At 42.2% G+C, this 8887-nt stretch overlaps 2 long non-coding RNA genes across 5 annotated transcripts; both read right to left on the bottom strand.

The window, feature by feature from the left end:
• Window positions 1-429: 429 nt before the first annotated feature.
• Window positions 430-4437, bottom strand: LOC127317793 (uncharacterized). Of its 4 annotated transcripts, XR_011748126.1 has the most exons (5): window positions 3793-4437; window positions 3280-3712; window positions 2093-3177; window positions 1354-1452; window positions 430-502 (listed from the first exon to the last, which is right to left on the bottom strand). It is a non-coding gene; the product is annotated as an uncharacterized lncRNA (long non-coding RNA). The 4 variants fall into 4 exon arrangements; XR_011748128.1 differs by having other exon boundaries at window positions 430-505; window positions 3280-4437; XR_007861469.2 differs by having other exon boundaries at window positions 3280-4436.
• Window positions 4438-6110: 1673 nt separating this feature from the next.
• Window positions 6111-6983, bottom strand: LOC127313447 (uncharacterized). Its single transcript, XR_007859004.2, has 3 exons — window positions 6833-6983; window positions 6341-6732; window positions 6111-6232 (listed from the first exon to the last, which is right to left on the bottom strand). It is a non-coding gene; the product is annotated as an uncharacterized lncRNA (long non-coding RNA).
• Window positions 6984-8887: the final 1904 nt, after the last annotated feature.

The following is an 8887-nucleotide window of genomic DNA, read 5'->3' as shown; positions in this document are numbered from 1 at the left end:
TACTTATAACCTCTGCTTAGTGACCATTCTCCTAAACCCTCTAGCTGGGACAGTTTATCTTTAGATATAAAGAAAAACACGTATACATGCTTTGCCCGTTTCACACAACTTTTTTTTTGTTTGAATCTTATAATTAAACACAAACCTTGATGCCATTATAGTGCAGAGAAAAGGAAACCTTGAGGTATTTTTTTTGTTGAATAACACGGTATAAGGCTTGACAAAATGCACATCAAATTTGAAATATATATTCAAATAGGGATAGGCCAGGTTCATTTACTCAGCCATAAGAAGCCCGTTTCCCATAGACTGAAAGAGAAGCACACGTAGAGAATAAAATGGATCTCATATAAAGAGAATGATCCACGTGTATGCAAGCTCTGTAGACTGTAGGTACAATGAGAACAATAATTCTCAAAAAAGGACACTTATATCTTGTTGTGGCTACGAAAATCTGATTGTTCTTCAGTTCCTCCAGCCGGAGAGTTGGGACTTTTGCAAACTTCTTGGAAATAAAGATAAGAGAGTTAAAGAATGTCAAAGGATAATTAGGTTTCACAAACAAAACAAAGGAAAGTGTGCTAGGCAACAGGCAGGAATCAAAACGCGTCATTCAGTTAATTGTACAACACCACATTACTATTTGCAAGGTATGTTTAGGCAATTTATTAACCCTCATGTCTTCTATTTGGAACTAAAACAGCAAGTACGCATATCATAGATAGAAATATGAAGTGATCAAGTTTATTTCATCCATATGTCAGAATATACACCGATGTTTCTAATGGTATGACTTCCAAAGTTCCAATGGAAATTAGCTTATAAATTAAAGAACAAAGACAGTATGTTGAGGTCTGTCAAAAACTAAATACGAACAGGAGTGACGCCCAGCATCAGAACTTGGCCGCAAAGCTCACATCAGCTTAATGTGCAGAAAAACATATCAATAAATTCTTAAGAGGTCCTGCAAGAAGTAATACTTTCCAAAAAAAAATGTATAAAAAAAGGGTACATGCAGTAGAAACTCGATAATCCCATTAGTTGTAAACATGAAATCACAATTCGCAAAGCTAAAAAACAATTTAATTTGAGAAGTTCCTTGCATGACCACATAAGAAAGGTTGACACTCAAGATGAAGTGTCTATATACTGCAGTCATATGGATGCAGTAGAAATGTGGGGAAACGATACTTCTTGTTGATAGCATAAGCTACAACAATTAGTCTACGCAAGAGTGCACCATTGTCTGAAACCATATATTAATAAATCGATCTAAGCAAAACACCAAATTTTATGGAAACTTAAAGTAATATATATACAAATTGGTATGGGGAAAAGGTGAAGTGAGGATACCTCAAATGGAATTTATTTGTTGGTCAGCATCTATATCAGTTCTCCCAGTAAAATATATAAAGATTGCACGCTCTGGTACATTTAAAGAGCTGCAGACATCTGTTAAGAAACCACCAACAATTAGGATGAATGAGTAAAAGATTACTCTGTTTTAAAAGAAAAACATAACTGCACTACAACAGGCTGATAAGGATCAACAAAAGGCATACAGAGTGAGTGGACAATGCATATTGTCAGTAACATAATTCGGAACAAAGTTAGTGATGTACCCTGAATGTAAGCAAAACACCAAATTTTATGGAAACTTAAAGTAATATATATACAAATTGGTATGGGGAAAAGGTGAAGTGAGGATACCTCAAATGGAATTTATTTGTTGGTCAGGATCTATATCAGTTCTCCCAGTAAAATATATAAAGATTGCACGCTCTGGTACATTTAAAGAGCTGCAGACATCTGTTAAGAACCACCAACAATTAGGATGAATGAGTAAAAGATTACTCTGTTTTAAAAGAAAAACATAACTGCACTACAACAGGCTGATAAGGATCAACAAAAGGCATACAGAGTGAGTGGACAATGCATATTGTCAGTAACATAATTCGGAACAAAGTTAGTGATGTACCCTGAATGCTAACATTCAGCTCCAAACATATGGTACCAAGAATACAAAGGGGTATATAGGACTGACACATTGCACCAATAGGTGGAATGAACAGGCCAAGGAGGTCTGAGATACCTTGGTCAGTCGTGTACTGTTTTTTCTGAAGAAAACACGACACCATCTGGGCAACCGTTGCACCTCTCAATCGTATAGGGAATTATTTATCAGAAGTTGAGGAGTAATGAATATTAGTAATTCTAGCATAGTAACAAAATGGTTCCTCTTCACTAAGAACATCAAACCAATTTGTACTTGTTGCAACAAAAGAAATGAAAGTGAAAGCCTACAGATGGCTTAAGCCATTAATAAGGCGCGTGAGCAAAAGAAAAAAAAACTTGTAATGACTCCGTGCATCTCCCATGCATCATGTAGAATACGTTCAGGAATTGGGGTAGAACAGAATTAATTGCATCGAGAACATTGGGGTGCACATTGATATTATTTATAATCTGAGAAACTAACAAAGAAACTGAAGAAGAAAGAACTATGCGAGCAGGCTATGAGGTCGCAAATCAGAAACGTAAGATGTCCACCAATGAGATGAATTAATATGATTTTATTCATTGTGAAACTTTAAGTTGCTAGAAAAGTATACAGTTTTAAAAGTAATACCAGGACGGAAAAGCTTGAATGGTGAAACCTCATCACATGATTATACATTTAATAAGGATATCAGTAAGTCTGGAAGTCATATGGGCTAAATGTTTTTCTACAAAATTAATAACCGAGTTTATAGTAGGGAACCTTCGTTCAGTTTTTCTTCAAGCTTCATGTAAAAAGTATGAGAGCACATGGAAAATAAATTTTTGAAAGATATAGCCCATGTTTTTTCCCTTCTCTGTTTGCATAAGACACGTGCATACTAAAAGTAGATTGCATAGCCTAAAAACCTAGCAACATTCAATCTAACTGTAATCAAGAAGCTGTAAAAGTTCCTGTCTCTAAAACTTCAGTCCAGTTATGCAATCAAGTTGGGTAATTCTGAATTTATAAGTTACAGTTTTGTTCTCACATCTACCATAATTAGAAGTACATGATATTCCTTTAGAACAAATAAACAACCCATGTTGAAGACAATACAACCAACTTAGCAAGTTGTGATCTCTTTCCGAACGCATAATTAATCACCTCAACTTCCATTGCCAACTCTGTTTTAAAATCTGCACGTAAGAAATCCATTAGTATTTAGATTTAGCGAACATGACAGAGCCTTGTATTATCATAAAACATTTAGTTTGCTGAAAACTCGCTTTTGAGCTTACCGTGTCTATACAGATTAAAGAAAGGTCAGCACCGAAGAAACATTCTTTATCCGATTGAAGCAAGCTCCTCATCACCCATTCCTGGATGATGAACAACACCAATAATGCCCACAACATATGAAAACAAATTACCAAACTTGTACTGCTCATGGCTTTTGCATAATCTTGTTACATCTTACAGAAATTGACTTATGTGCAAGCTGCCTATAAAGCACTAATGGCTATGTTCATCTCCGATATGGGAGTCACAACATTCTTTCGGATCATCTACAAAGCTTTGGTAATGATAGTAGTTTCATCATGAGTCAGCTCTCCACCTTTGACTGACTGAGAACAAAGCGTGAAAAATAACAGTTCAAAGATTCAACCCCATTGAATAATGCACAGATGTTGGATCAGCAACACATCTTGTTAAGGAAAATGTCCTCAATATCTGCATCAGATCACCAAACTAAGAAATTGTATGCACCATCAGGAAAACTAATTCAGCAATGCGTCAAGTGTAAAATCCACCTGTTTTTATTCATGAAAAGTAGATGAAATAAATCTTGAAACAAAGTAGATGAAGCCCAGACCCGTGCATCTTCTACGTGCTGCTGCAGCAGCCTCTCACCTCCTCCGCTAGATCCAACCAAAAAAAAGCCCTCAGCTGTGTGTATCGGCCTCGTCCTGGAGATGGGACAGTGAGGTGGAGCTCGGATTCGGGGCTCCATGCCCAGCGCCTCGTCCTGGAGATGGGACAGTGAGGTGGAGCTCGGATTCGGGGCTCCATGCCCAGCTCTGAAAGGGCGACGTTTGCACGCCATGGTGCACCGCCACTCCCATCTCCCGGCGACGGAGAGAGTCCAGGGAGGTGCGGGCGTTTTGCTCCGAGGACGACACAAGAGCACGGGAGGGCGGATTGGGACAGGGCCGGCGGCAGCTCCGCGGGGGCTCCTTCTTGACCCGATGAAGCACGGGAGGGCGCGAACGGCTGACACTGGCTGGCAGGTGGGAGTGGAGGCGAGGGGGCGATGTGGGAGAAAAGAGGAGACAGGGGCGGTCGACGCGATGGTGTTGACGCGGGCGGCGGAGGCCTAGCAGGCGGAGCGGCCTCAGCGTGGATGGCAGCATGGGTTGCTACTTTGCTAGGCTGAGGAAATAAAAAAAGAGACGTGGGCTGCCTCTGGACTCTGGACTCTGGAGTCTGGATTGTTCGATGGTGGAGTCCTCACCGCTTTGACCAACAATACCAATCCAGGAATAGAGGAACCGAGAAATAGTGAAGAGCGGCAGGGAAAAAAGAACCATCGCGTGACCCACGCGTCAATGTCTAATTGGATAAAAAGCAACCGTGAACAGTATCTAAAGTTGTAAGATTTCAGCAAACATGGTCAGCTTTGATATATAGTAAATATATGATGATGGTGGCACCTTCCATCTACATGACTCTCTTTGTATCTCACAAAAGAGATCCCCATGCGCAAATGGGGTGCGGTGGAGGGGTGGTGATATTTGGGCATCTTTTTCTGTTGGAGATAGTGCTCTAGAGAGAAATAATAATGAGTATTTATTATATGTCATATGTTCATAATAATTTTCGTGCCATGATATAGTTGTATTAAGCGGAAATGTTAATACATGTGTGGTATTGTAAACAAACAACATGGTCCCTAGTAAGCACACATGTGAATATCTAGTTTATTGTGGTCAATAGTTGATCGAGGCTTTCCGATCATCGACATATACGATACTGACAATGAGATCGTATCAATTGGATAAATGATATTATGGACATACCCAAAACATAAGTATTGTAACACGATCAACTCACATGAAGTTCAATGTTACGATGTTTATAAAGTGCATAGTGACTTAATCCTTAAACCGTGAGATCATATCTAATCACTGTCATCGGAGGCTGCTTTGGCTGCATCAACCATCACACCCGTAACAAGGTGATCAAAAAGTTGTAGTTGGGTATTCCAATGGGATGGGTTGAGGCGTATGCATCGAGAGCGGGATTTGTTCATCCACGTGATGGAGAGATACAGCACTACTGCAGAAATGCTTATAGCTGCCAGACATTTAGTGACAGGCACAATTATGACTGTCACTAATACAAACATTAGTGACAGGCTCATATAAGCCAATCACTAATATAAAACACTTGTGACAGGCACATACAATAGGCTGTCACTAATGTATTTCGTAAAGACCGGATGAAAAGTCAAATTTGCTAGTGACACGCATCTATAATCTGCCTGTCACCGGAGGGACTTTTTTTTTTGCCGAGCCGCGCCTCCTTCTCCCTTAGTAGCTCGCTCCGTCGAAGACTAGATGTCTCGTGCACGGGTCAACTGTAAAGAATACTATTTTATTAGCCTTTTTTTTGCAGGTAAACTAGTTTGTTAGCCTCACTAGTGGAAAACTGCTCTTTTGCACCGGTTCAAAAGGCCCATATGCACCGGATGGCCAACCGGTGCAAACCATCCGGTGCAAAAGCCCCCCCCCTTTTGCACCGGTTCTCTTACGAACCGGTGCTAAAGGGGTCTCCACGTGGCCGGCTGTGGGGCGCTCGGCGGGGGAGCTTTTGCACCGGTTCGTAATACGAACCGGTGCAAAAGGGTTGGGCCGCGGCAGCATTTTAGTGCCCTTCCCTGCCGCGGCAGCAGGGAATTGCACTAAAACGCTGCCGCGGCAGAGACTCTGCCCCATTCGAAATACGGTATAATATTAATGCAGACAATTCACATATATATATATAGGAAACCATTGTATTACATATATCGATCAAAGTGACACACGTTCATGCATATATATATATATGTCTACATCAACATTGATATTGGCGGTTGTCCACATAGTGTTCTCCATCTGGAGCTATGACTTGCTCAAGTAAGAACCCCGCCAGTTCTTCTTGAATTGCTCGTACACGCTCTGTTGCTAGAAGACCGTCCCGCAACCGTTCGATCTAATAATTTGAAGAAGATACGATGGTCAGTATATATATATGTGTGTATGTGAATGAAACACAAGGTGATCGATAAAATAAAGCCATGAATGTTGTTTAATTACTTACATCAAGTTGTTCCAAAATGTCCCTCACATGATGGGTATTCTGGCGGATGAACTCGCAAACGTAGAACCCGCATAAATTATTCCCGTCCTCTTGCCTCAAGCACTTTACGAGAACAAAGTTCAATCAAAATAATATATATATAATCAAGGATGATAATAATTGTATTGAAACTAGAATCAAAGAGATGCGCGGCCTAGCCATTAGTACTTACCGGTACATGTTTTATTCGAAGATCTTTATTCTTTAAACCCGGAGCTTTGTTGGTGAACCGTTTCCAAGCCTTGTGGAGGATATCAGCCATGTCCCCCCACGCCTCAAGGGGTTTACTCTTCGAGTCCATGACTTCTACTATCCCGGTGTCGGGTTCAATGACTAGCAGGATATAGTGAAACCTGCGGACACACACATATATATATATGCATAACTCATCAATTACACTTAACACATGGAGTAAGCGAAAAAGATTTAATGTGTGAACAGAGTAACACTCACGCGAAGTTGTAAGGAAATAGTATTGCCCTTTTGTATGAGTTTTTCCTTAAGACATGTACCAAGTTATTCTCCGTGTCCTTGGGAGAGTTGTCGACAGTATACCCATTCACGGTATATGGGTCAACGAACCCAAGATCATAGATTTGCCCCTTGCGGCATTCGCGAATCTTCATTCTGCATAATACAGTGAGAGTATGGTTATATGCTAGCAATAATGGACGAGTCGCGGTAGAGACTTAATTACATAAATAATACTTACAGACAGTATGCACTCAGCAGAGATTTGTCGAGGGCGTCTTGGTTGAATAACTGAAATAATTCACAAAATTCGATGTTCATCACGTCAGTTCGCCCGTAGTGCTCATCTCTTATTGCCACCATGATCCAGTTCTGGCCGTCCTTACATGCATCCAAGTACCAATTATGTAGTCTTCGCAGCTGTGTTGATAGATTAGGCAACTCCGCAGCTCTGACAAGAGGTTCCCCGTATGTGTAATGGTATGCTAATTGGACATCGTCCGTGGCCATGAATTCGATGCGGCTTAAGTACTCAGGAATACTCATACCGGCCGCATCTGCCTCATCTTTGTATAGTTTTACCATCGTTGGATCAAGGCACGCTAGGACATCGGGATACACTTGGAGCGGGGGGCACGAGTTTTTCTGGGCTCCAAGCTGGGGAACTGGTTTCCCATCTACCTTACTTTTTTCCCACCGCTCTTTTGCTAACACATTTGACTTGCGAATAGACCGGTCATAGTTCGATGAAAGACTTGGCTCAGGTTGATGAAGGTTCTTCAGCAGTTTCAACTTCTTTTCCAGAGATATAGCTGGCTCCGGCTCAAGCTGGGGCTTTTTAAGTTTCAACATTTGTTGCTTGTGCTGTTCAGCTACGATCTTGGCATTTTCCTCAACTGTATAGTCATAAGGTCTCTTGGGAGGAACCTTAGGCACTCTTGGGAGGGGCTCTTTTTTGCGTCTCGGTGATTTGTTACGACTCAGCTGTGTCGTAGCGGCCCGCCTAATTTTCCTCTTATACTTGGGCGGCGGAGAAGGCTCACGCGGCGGCGGAGATGGCTCACGCGCCGGCGGGGAAGGCTCACGCGGCGGCGGAGATGGCTCACGCGCCGGCGGGGAAGGCTCACGCGCCGGCGGGGAAGGCTCACCCGGCGATCTGCCTCACCTCCGAAATGATTGCCTTTCTTTCTGACGGGGTGCCTCTTTGGAAGAAATCGACGATGCCCCAGGTACACAACCTTCTTACATTTATGCAAATAGGCACCTTCGGTCTCATCTAAACAGTGCGTGCATGCATTGTATCCCTTGTTTGTCTGTCCTGAAAGGTTACTAAGAGCAGGCCAATCATTGATGGTCACGAAAAGCAACGCTCGTAGGTTAAATGACTCCTGTTTGTACTCATCCCATGCATGTACACCTGGTTTGCTCCACAACTGTAAGAGTTCTTCAAATAATGGCTGTAGGTACACATCAATGTCGTTGCCGGGTTGCTTTGGGCCTTGGATGAGCACTGGCATCATAATGAACTTCCGCTTCATGCACAACCAAGGCGGAAGGTTATAGATACATAGAGTTACAGGCCAAGTGCTATGACTGCAGCTCTGCTCCCCAAAAGGATTCATTCCATCTGTACTTAGGCCAAACCTTAAGTTCCTCGCGTCATCTGCAAAATCCGGGAACTCTCTATCGATTGTCCTCCACTGCGACCCATCAGCGGGGTGTCTCAGCATCTCGTCTTTCTTACGGTCTTCTTTGTGCCATCGCAACAACCTGGCATGCTCTTTATTTCTGAACAGACGTTTCAACCGTGGTATTATAGGAGCATACCACATAACCTTGGCAGGAACCCTCTTCCTAGGGGGCTCGCCCTCAACATCACCAGGGTCATCTCGCCTGATCTTATACCGAAGTGCAGTGCATACCGGACATTTTTCCAAATTTTCATACTCAGCGCGGTAGAGGATGCAGTCATTAATGCATGCATGTATCTTCAGCACCGCTAATCCTAGAGGGCAGAGAACCGTCTTTGCTTAAATG

The sequence above is a fragment of the Lolium perenne genome, chromosome 7 (assembly GCF_019359855.2).
Source record: "Lolium perenne isolate Kyuss_39 chromosome 7, Kyuss_2.0, whole genome shotgun sequence".
Classification (NCBI taxonomy): Eukaryota; Viridiplantae; Streptophyta; class Magnoliopsida; order Poales; family Poaceae; genus Lolium; species Lolium perenne.
The sequence above is the reverse complement of the archived record's forward strand: the minus strand, read 5'-3'. Positions and strand labels throughout refer to the sequence as shown.